This window comes from Schistocerca serialis, chromosome 3, assembly GCF_023864345.2.
Source record: "Schistocerca serialis cubense isolate TAMUIC-IGC-003099 chromosome 3, iqSchSeri2.2, whole genome shotgun sequence".
Lineage (NCBI taxonomy): Eukaryota > Metazoa > Arthropoda > Insecta > Orthoptera > Acrididae > Schistocerca > Schistocerca serialis.
In genome coordinates this window covers 185,263,211-185,273,619 of record NC_064640.1, presented here as the reverse complement: position 1 = coordinate 185,273,619, position 10,409 = coordinate 185,263,211, and the positions used below count along the sequence as shown (strand labels likewise).

General features: G+C 41.1%; 1 pseudogene; it reads right to left on the bottom strand.

Moving 5' to 3' along the window:
• Positions 1-10,088: 10,088 nt before the first annotated feature.
• On the bottom strand, positions 10,089-10,206 carry LOC126471694 (5S ribosomal RNA; annotated as a pseudogene).
• Positions 10,207-10,409: the final 203 nt, after the last annotated feature.

Genomic DNA, 10,409 nt, shown 5'->3' with positions numbered 1-10,409 from the left:
CGAGTGTGATCCGTGAGGAGAGAAGGTTCTACGTTAGCAGCAATCTCATTGGCTGCGCTACATATTACTGCGCGGGTCGGCGGAAGAAGAATTTGGTCCGTCTCTATGGCAGCGCTATCTCGTAGTGCGGAGACGGACGAGCGCTGCGCCTGCGCTGTTGTGCTTAGTGGGGCGCGCTCTAGTGGGAAAGTTGTGTACGCGCTGACTACGCGGAACTATGTACACAACATCAGTGTAATGAAGAAAGAATACAGAACTGAGTAAAGTCATAAAAATCGATTTTTCTACTATTTATAAGTACCCTGTATCCTTAACCACGGTGGAATTGTTCTGTCAAGCTTCTCTGTATTGCACGTGTTGTTCATGGAACGTTCACTGTTTCTAGTTTGCTTTTTTCGCAGTTCTGTACACCTTCTTCCTGTTTTCATGCTTGATCTGAATTCAGTTTTGAAGGGCTGTCCACTGGGCCCTCTACTACTAAATATGAGGAGGGTGCGATGGGAAGATTCCCTTGTTAGAGACGTACACGGTTCCGTTTCCCTGTTCACAAGTCTAGTAAGTGTGCACACTGTGGCCAGGAAGCTGCACGTCTGCAGCAGCTCCTCACATGTGCATAAGTTCTGGCCGGCTCTGTTCTAGCGCTTTGCATTTGAGTTCACGAAGCATCTACGGAGTACTGCGTGCTCATCCAACCTACCACTAATGTAAATCCAGCAGTATGCCTATGACTAGCTTCGACGTATTCCCTTAACCCGAGGTGGTAGGGATCCCTAACGTTCGTGTTGTCTCAATAATAGGTCGCACTAGAGTTTTATACGCCGTCTCCTTTATGGATGAGCTACACTTTCCATAAATGCTCACAATAAATCGAGGTCGACCATTCGCCTTCCCTCCTATAAACCTTAAGTGATCATTCCATTTCATATTGCTTTGCAACATTACATCTATGTACGTAATCGATGACTGTGTAAAGCGGAGTTAGAACGGTATGGCATTATTTTTCCGAGCCGGCCGAAGTGGCCGTGCGGTTAAAGGCGCTGCAGTCTGGAACCGCAAGACCGCTACGGTCGCAGGTTCGAATCCTGCCTCGGGCATGGCTGTATGTGATGTCCTTAGGTTAGTTAGGTTTAACTAGTTCTAAGTTCTAGGGGACTAATGACCTCAGCAGTTGAGTCCCATAGTGCTCAGAGCCATTTGAACCATTATTTTTCCGACTGATCCGCAGTAGCTTACATTTTTCTACATTTGGAACAAGATGCCGTTCATCACACCAACTAGAGTTTCCGTCTAAGGCACCTTCTATCACTCAACGTCGACACAATCCCTTACACCACATCGTCATTAGCAAACAGACATAAATTGCTTTTCAAGCTGCCCGTCAGGTCACTTATGTGTATAGAGAATAAGAATGGTCCTATCACACTTCCGTGGGGCTCTCATGGCGAAACCCTTGTCTTTGATGAACACTCACCGTCGAGGACAACGTAGTGGGTTCTATTATTTAAAATGCCTTCGAGTCACTCGTACATCTGGGACCCTAATCCGTATCTTCGAACCATCTTCAGCTGTCTGCAGTGGGGCTCCACGTCAAACGCTTTCCAGAAACCTGGGAATAAGGAATCTGGCTGTGGGCCCCCATTAATGCTTTGTATGATATCTTGTGAGAAAATGGGAAGTTGAGATTCCCACGAGCGGTGCCATCCAAGCCCTCGCTGGTGTGGACAGAGCCATTTCTGTCTCAAGAAAATTTATTATATTACAGCTCAGAATGTGTTGAAGAACTCTGCAGCAAACCGATGTTAAGGATATTGGTTTCTCATTATGCCAGTCCATGCTTTTACCTTTCTTATTGACAGGAGTCACTTGAGCTTTCGTCCAGGCACTCGAGACTTTGATTGCGCGAGAGATTCACGATAAATGCAAGCTAAATAAGGGGCGAATGACGCTGAGTACACTCTGGATAACCGAATAGGGAATACATCTGGACATGGCAACTCATTTGCTTTAAACTCCTTTAGTTCCTTCTCTACGCTAGTGATGGCTATTTCTACGTCGTCCGTGAGGGGTTTGGTGCGACAGTCAAACGACAATATGTTCATATGATCCTCCTGTGTGAATCATTTCTTAAACGTGAAATTTAAAACTTCATGTTTCCTTTTACCATCTTCTATTTCCAGCCCAGACTGGCCGACCAGTAAGTGAACGAATGTCTTCTCCCAGCTTAGTGATTTTACGTACAGCCAGACTTTTCTAGGGTTCACGGTAAGATCTTTTGTTATAGTATGAAGGTGGAAGTTGTATGCTTCGTAAATTGAACTGCACACGAATTTCCACCACATTTTGCCTGTCGACATTTGCAGGTACATACCATATCTACATGAAGGCTCCGGAGTTCAAACTTAAGTTTCTGGCAGAGGGTTCATCGAAGCAATTTCAAACTATTCCTCTTGCGTTCCACTCACGAACAGTTCGAGGGAAAATCGAATACTTAAACTTTTTCGCGTGACCTCTGATTCCTCTCGTTTTATTAAGATGAACATTTCGCCCTATGTAGGTGGCCGTCAACGGAATATTTTCGCGTTCAGAACAGGAAGTGGATGATTGAAATTTCGTGAAAAGATCTCGCTGCAACGAAAACCGCCGTTGTTACAAAGATTACCACACCACTCGCCCATCATATCAATGACACTCTCTTCCCCGTTTCACGATATTACAAAACGAGCTGCCCTTCTTTGAACTTTTTCGATGTCCTGCCTGAATCTCAGCTGGCACGGATTTCGTACCGCACAGCAATACTCGAGCAGAGTATGGATAAACTTAGTGTAGAGTATGGATAAACTTAGTGTAGGCTGTGTCTTTAGTGGATCTGTTGCGTCTTGTAAGAGTTCTGTCAGTAAAACTCAATCTTCAGTTCTCCTTCTCCACAACATTTTCTAACTGATCGTTCCAATGTAAGCTGTTCGTAATTGTAGTACCTAGGTATGTAGATGCATTGAGAGTCTTTAGATTCGTGTGATTTCCAGTGTAACCGAAATTTAGGGGATCATGGGAATGACTACACACTTTTCATTATTTAGGGTCAACTGATACTTTTCACACCATACAGATATCTTGTCGAAATCATATTGCAATTTGTTTTGGTTTTCGGACAACTTTATTAGAGGGTAAATGGCAGAATTATTTGAAAACAGTTTAAGATGGATGTTCGTATTGTCTTCCATATCATTCATATAGATAAGAAACAGCAAAAAACCTATAACACTTCGTTGGGAACGCAAGGTATCAACACTGTTTTAATCGATTACTTTCCGTCAGAAGAACTGTAACCTTTCTGGCAGAAATCACGAATCTAGGTACACCACAGGCACACACTTCGGTAGAAGCCGCTTTTGAGGAAATGCATCAAAAGAATTCTGGAAATCTATCTATACTCAATCAATTTTAGATCCTCTGCCGATAGCACTCATTATTTCATGAGAATACAGAGTTAGTTTTGTTACATAAGAACAATACTTTCTGAATCTGTGCTGCGTATGTTTCGATAGATCGTTATCTTCGAGATAACCCATCATGTTCGCACACAATATATGTTACAAAATCGTGGTGCATATCAACGTAAATGATATAAGCCTGTAGTTTAGGGGATTACTCCAATTGCCTTTCTCGAATATTGTTGTGACCTGTGCAACTTTCCAGTCTTTTGGTACATATCTTTCGTCGAACGAATGGTTGTATATGATTGTTAACTATTGAGCTATTGCATCAGCATACTCTGAATGGAACCCAATTAGCATACAGACTGTACCAAAAGATTTGCATCTATCAAGCGATTTAAATTGTTTCACTACTCCGTTGATATCTACTTATAAGTTACTCAGGTTGTCAGCTATTCCTGATTCGATTTCTGAAATATTTATTTTGTCTTCTTTGGTGAAGGAATTTCGGAAGGCTGTGTTTAGAATCCCTGCTTTAACAGCACTGTCGTCGATAGTAATTCCATTGTTATCGAGTGGCACTGATTGTGTCTTGCAACTAGCATGTTTTATATACAACCAGAATCTCTGGATTTTCTGCAACGTTTCGAGACTAACTTTCCTTGTGGAAGTACTAAAAGCTTCAATCTTCTGTAAAAGGTCACCGTCATTAGTTATTTTGGATTCTTGTATATTTGGTACAGCGTTGTGACGTGTTTTGCGAACCATGGGGATCAATTCCGTCTACTATTAATTTATTTGGTATAAACATCTCAACTGATGACAATACTATTTTTATCAATTCAAGCTACAGGTGGTGAACGCCCATATAGATCATTTGGAAAGATTGGAGATTGTCTTTTAGGAAGATGTCACGTGAATTTCTATCTGACGTTTGAGAAAATGTATTTTACTTTTGTGTTTGGTTGATATTACATTAGTCAGCTTCACTTAAACTACCTTGTGGTCACTAATCTCTGTATTCGTCATGTTACTCTCTATTTACTGAGGATTATTTGGTGCTATGTACGTTTTCGCAACCACTTAACACTTCGAGTGGGATTCTAAGATAACTGTGCAAAATAATTTCCTGAAAAAGCACTTAGTTCAGTGTCAGACGATGTTTTGTGTCTACCACCTGCTCTCAACATTTATCTTCGCCACCATGTCGGTGGTATTAAACTTCCTAGCAGATTAAAACTGTCTGCAGGACCGAGACTTGAACGCGGGACCTTCAGCTTTCGTGGGCAAGTGATCTACCGACTGAGCTACCCAAGCATGACTCACAACCCGCCCTCACAGCTTCATTTCTGGCAGACCCTTCCACACTTCACAGAAGCTCTTCTGCGAACCTTGTAGAACTAACACTCCCTGAAGAAAGGATATTGCGGAGACATGGCTTAGCCACAGCCTGGAGGATGTTTCCAGAATGAGATTTTCACTCGGCAGCGTACTGTGGGCTTATATGAAACTTCCTGGCAGATTAAAACTGTGTGCCGGTCTGACACCATCAAACACAGTTGAATGACATTGGTACCTATTTTAGATGATACTGAAGTTTTCAGAGAGGATGAGTCACTCTCTCACTATTTTTCATATTAAAGGATAATTTTTAACGTTAATTTTACACCCAAGACATCATGTTTGTGAGACCACAGGAAGTTATCAACACGAGCAGCCATTGATCGTAGCATGCAGGATCTTTACTGTGGCTCTCCTTTGAACAGTATTTTCTGGCGCTGAGAACAAGAAGGCAGTTTGTTAAATTAACAGCAAATCTTGCAGGGGACGCTTGGGGCTTGGAAGCCATGTGCACCCATTAGGGGAAGGAATATCTCGAAGCATTCGAGAGAATGCTGGTCCAAAGAATTTCTCACAGTGGTGTGCAGTCAACGCTTTCCGCCGAGGAGGCGGAAGAACTGCCTACCTGGAGCTACCTGTTATGCGCCTCTAGTCACAGCAGGGGCATGAGTGTGAGAGAGATTTAGGTCGCCCGGGCAAGGTGATTCGACTGTGCCGTGACCCAGCAATGGCGGAATTTGAGACAATCTGAAAGATGGCTAAGTGACAGCTCTTAGAAATTCGACAATAAGCTGAACACATCTGCGATATCAGAAAAATGAGGCTCAGCCAAAGACACAGTATTTTCAATTCAGTAAAAGTACGGATGTAAACATGTGACTAAACAGTGAACCTATGAAGTAACAACTTGTAAACGCTTCAGTTGATTTCAACAAACGATATCTGAGATGATATTATTTTACTACAGCTGTCATCCCTGAAAGATACTTATCAGTACTTAATTTATTTCTTGATTTATGACGTCTTTTATGTCTTTTTTACTAAGCAAATTTTTGCTGAAAATCGTATTCTCCGCAATATTACAGCATGAGAACCTCATGCGTTGACATCATTGTGTACTTATTTCATGAGCATGTTACTATTTTGATAGATATTTATTTGACTATTGACTACAGTTACTAATACAAAATCATTGTAATTTAAGAAGCTGTCAATCGCATGTGTTGGCTGATATTATTATTGTAAAGACTGCCAAATGGTGCTTGTGTAGAGAAAGCCTAAATAATTGTTTCAACAATATTTAACAAGAATCTGTTGTTACTTAATAGGGCAAACTTGCGGAAAATGCTGGCTTATTTATTTACGAACAAACTATTATTTATGGTAAGGTTGCCATCAGTGCACGGTGGTTCATGTATGAACCATCGTCATGGTTTTGTTTGGTCGATAGCTGCTGCCAGCTGAGCTGACTAACCAGTTGACAAATATCCCACCGACTTTGTTCGAAGGTTTAGGTTACACTGTAGACCTGATGTAAATATATGAAGAAAATTGTGTTATTTAATGTAACGGCGGATTTAAACTGGATTGTAAATGGTGATAACATCGGCTATTCAAAAAATGTTCAAATGTGTGTGAAATCTTACGGGACTTAACTTCTAAGGTCATCAGTCCCAAAGCTTACACACTACTTAACGTAAAGTATCCTAAAGACAAACACACACATGCATGCCCGAGGGAGGACTCGAATCTCCGCCGGGATCAGCCGAGCAGTCCATGACTGCAGCACCCAAGACCGCTCGGCCAATCCCGCGCTGCAGCATCGGCTATTCCAGGTCTACTTGGCGTATGCCATTGGTAAATGAACTGTATCTACTTTTCATGAGTATAAACTGAGGAGGCAAAAGTAATGGGATTCCACCTAATATCGCGTTGTAACTCCCTTTTGGCCGACATACTGCAGCAACTCGACGACTTGGTATGGACTGAACAAGACTGCAAGTCCCCTACATAAATAATGAGATATGCTGCCTCTATAGCCGTTCGTAATTGCGAAATTGTTGCCAGTGCAGGTTTCTGTTCACGAGATGACCTGTCGATTATGTCCAATAAATGTTCGATATCATTAATGTCGGGCGACCTGCGTGGCCAAATCCTTCACTCGCATTTGTCCACAATATTTTTCAAACAAATCGCGGACAGTTATGGCCCAATGACTTCGTTGGTTGGGAAACTGAAGTCTGTGAATCAATCCAGCTAGCGAAACAACGCCATTTTCAGTCAATGATCGGTTCAGAAGGACCAGTGGGCACATTCCATTGCATGTAAACACAGCTCACACCATTATGGGTCACCACCAGCTTGCACAGTGTCTTGTTAACAGCTTGGGTAGATGGCTTTGTGGCATCTGCCCCAGACTCGAACCCTATCATAAGCTCGTACCAACTGAAATCGGGACTCATCTGGCAAGGACACGTTTTTCCTGTCTTCTAGGGTCTTCTAGAAATCTGGTATTCTCGGCTCACTCTTGACACTGCTTCTCTCGGAGTACTGATTTCTCTAACGATTTCCGAAATGGAATGTTCTAGCTCCAACTAAAATTACGCTTTCACAATGCGTCGTGCAGCCATAATCACGTCGGAAACGTTTTCACATGAATCACCTGAAAACAAATAACAGTTCTGCCTATACACTGCCCTTTTATACCTGCGCACGCGATATTACCGTCATCTCTATATGTGCATATCGTTGTCCGATGACTTTTGTTGCCTTACTGTAATTAGATTCGCATTATTTGCCACAAATTACAATCTACTGGCGTGCATAGCGGATGTTACGGTGTTGCCACGATTGAACAACTAGCTCCCATGAACGGACCACTGTTCCATTCAAGGAAACTATACCACTCTTCACTCACAACCGAAACTTTAGTCCTCTCACGTGAAAGGCCACATATAACACTAACATGCTGTGAAACACCCTAATGTTACCACCTGCTAGGATTTTGAAGTTCGACCGCGCGTGTGTCCAATGAACAAGGGAATCGGACTATAATTTCGAATCTGGTGAAATAACAGAAAAACCAAACGGGCTTTAATCTTGGGAGTTAACGAAATTGCTAAAATCATAAATGAATAAAAAATGAACTGTCGCCAGCCCAGTTAGGCACATTAATTAGGGAATATATATATATATATATATATATATATATATATATATATATATATATATATATATATATATGAGAAAATTGAATATTGGTTATTGAAGTTGCTTTTGTTGAGATTTCTCTTTCTATAGCAAACAGGGTACAAACTGACACAGTAAATTCTGGGGAGCCAATTTCCATCAAACTCATACTAAAGACAGCCACACTCAAGAGCATTATTTAATGACATACTGAACTGTCACTACATGAAGTTCAGAACTACATTTGGACATGAGGGGCTTCTATCTTGAATGATACGAAAAACACAAAGAAAGATGTATACCATAAGAAATACACTGTTTAAGCTCCTCTACATATGTCAATTTTCCTTAGTAACAGAAATAGTTCATTTTTTTCCTAATTGGTGGGGAATATGATGTGGACCCATAAACTAGTATAGTTTCACTAGCCAAAGCTCTTTGATTATTACAATAGTAAAGACTAACTCTGGAAGGTAATCATTCACTTCACTTGGAGTAGTTCATAAACTACTTTGCAAGAAGGTAAAACACAACACTGGCTTTAATTAACTTCAAAAAGGAACCTTTCATGATTGGAACCAAACGTACACTTTTTTTAGAATTGTGCATAATTCTTCTTCTAACAATACTATCGTAAATCTGTTCATTTAAGATCTATATATACTTGAACTTTAATTACCTGTGGAGCAGATATTCTTTGCAATAATATTTACACAATCTTGCACTGTAATCCTACAAAACTATATTTTATAATACACTAAGGATACTTTAGCAAAAGCCTATCCAACTTCACTATTGTGGTTTTAGCTTTAACTTTTACTACACCTTTTACTTTAGACAAAAAAATCACTTTTAAAAACATGAATGCATTAATAGTTCATTTAAATCAGTTTAATCGGTTTTAGTAGCACTTAGGTGAGCACCCTACGTAGGTTCGTGATCAGGATTGAAAATATGGTTCCGCACAAGAATTTATGTTTCATGTGATTGTTATTGAAACAACACACAAATTAAATGGTCCATGTGTATATATATTACTTAAAAGAATAAATGAAGTTGGTGAAGCAGTAGCGAAGATTGGTGGCAGGCGACATGGCGGCTAACTGTACTCACGGCTATTGATGTACGAATTCTCTATAAAATCTCTTCTTGACGTCGGATTATCAACATATCAGAGCCACTCCATTATGATGTGAATACCAAATGATAGCCAGATCCACATTCGAAGTAAATCTCTTATAATGCAGATTACGTTTGCCTCTCTTAGCACTGTCTAAGTGTACCGTGCTAAGGCTAGCCACATACTGCGTGTCGTTCGCACAAAGGAGCCGCTCAGTTCGACCGCCAAACCCATCTTTTACATCACGCCATTCCATTTCCTTTGTGGAGGGACTTCCCTACAGCGTTTACATGTTACTAATACGGGTGCCCTAAGCATATACCAGCCTTTAATAAACATTTTCTTTTTATAAATATGTTCGCATTGCAATAATTTACCATTTCAACATATTCTTTTGCTTTTTCATATATGCATTACAAAACTCTAATTTTCTTGCCATAGACCAAAGAGTTTAAACAACACAGAATACTCACCTCCTAAATTGCAGATACACAGTACTACTTCTAATCGGTATAAATGTTACAAAACGCCTTTCTAAAATCTGTCTTTATCGTAATGTCTAATTATTGCAGTACTTATCATCTACGAATATATACTGTGTGTTTGGATTTTCCCAAGTGTACCTTTGTAATTGTTTCTTTCACTTTTTTAATAGATGTAGTGTAGCACGCCTACAAAAACATATGAAAGGAAAATATGTAGACTGTCTGATTAGATGTAAGAGTGGGTCTGATGGCCCTAATCTTGACACGTTAAATAAATCAGTCAGTAAATAAACAAAGGAAAATTAATAAAATTAATTTATGATATTGTCTGTAACAACATATTAGAATCGGGACCAGCCGACCGCCGTTTCATCCTTAGCTGAGGATGCGTATAGGAGGGCCGTGTGGTCAGCACACCACTCTCCCGGTCGTTATGATGGTTTTCTTTGACAGGAGCCGCTACTATTCGGTCCAGTAGCTCCTCACTTGGCGTCACGAGGCTGTGTGCACCCCGAAAAATGGCAACAGCACATGGCGGCTCGGATGGTCACCCATCCAAGTGCCGGCCACGCCCGACAGCGCTTAACTTCGGTGATCTGACGGGAACCGTTGTATCCACTGCGGCAAGGCCGTTGCCGTGGCGTGTAATGCCACGGAATAATCGGTGCGATTTTACTTGATGGCACGCTGACTACCGAATGGTACGTGAAAGTTTTGGAAGATGGTTTCACCTCCATTATCCAAACTGACCCTGATTTCGACAAGATGTGGTTCTTGCCAGCCGGAGCTCGACCCTATCGAAGCAGGAGAGTGTTCGATGTCCTGGAGGAGCACTTTGGG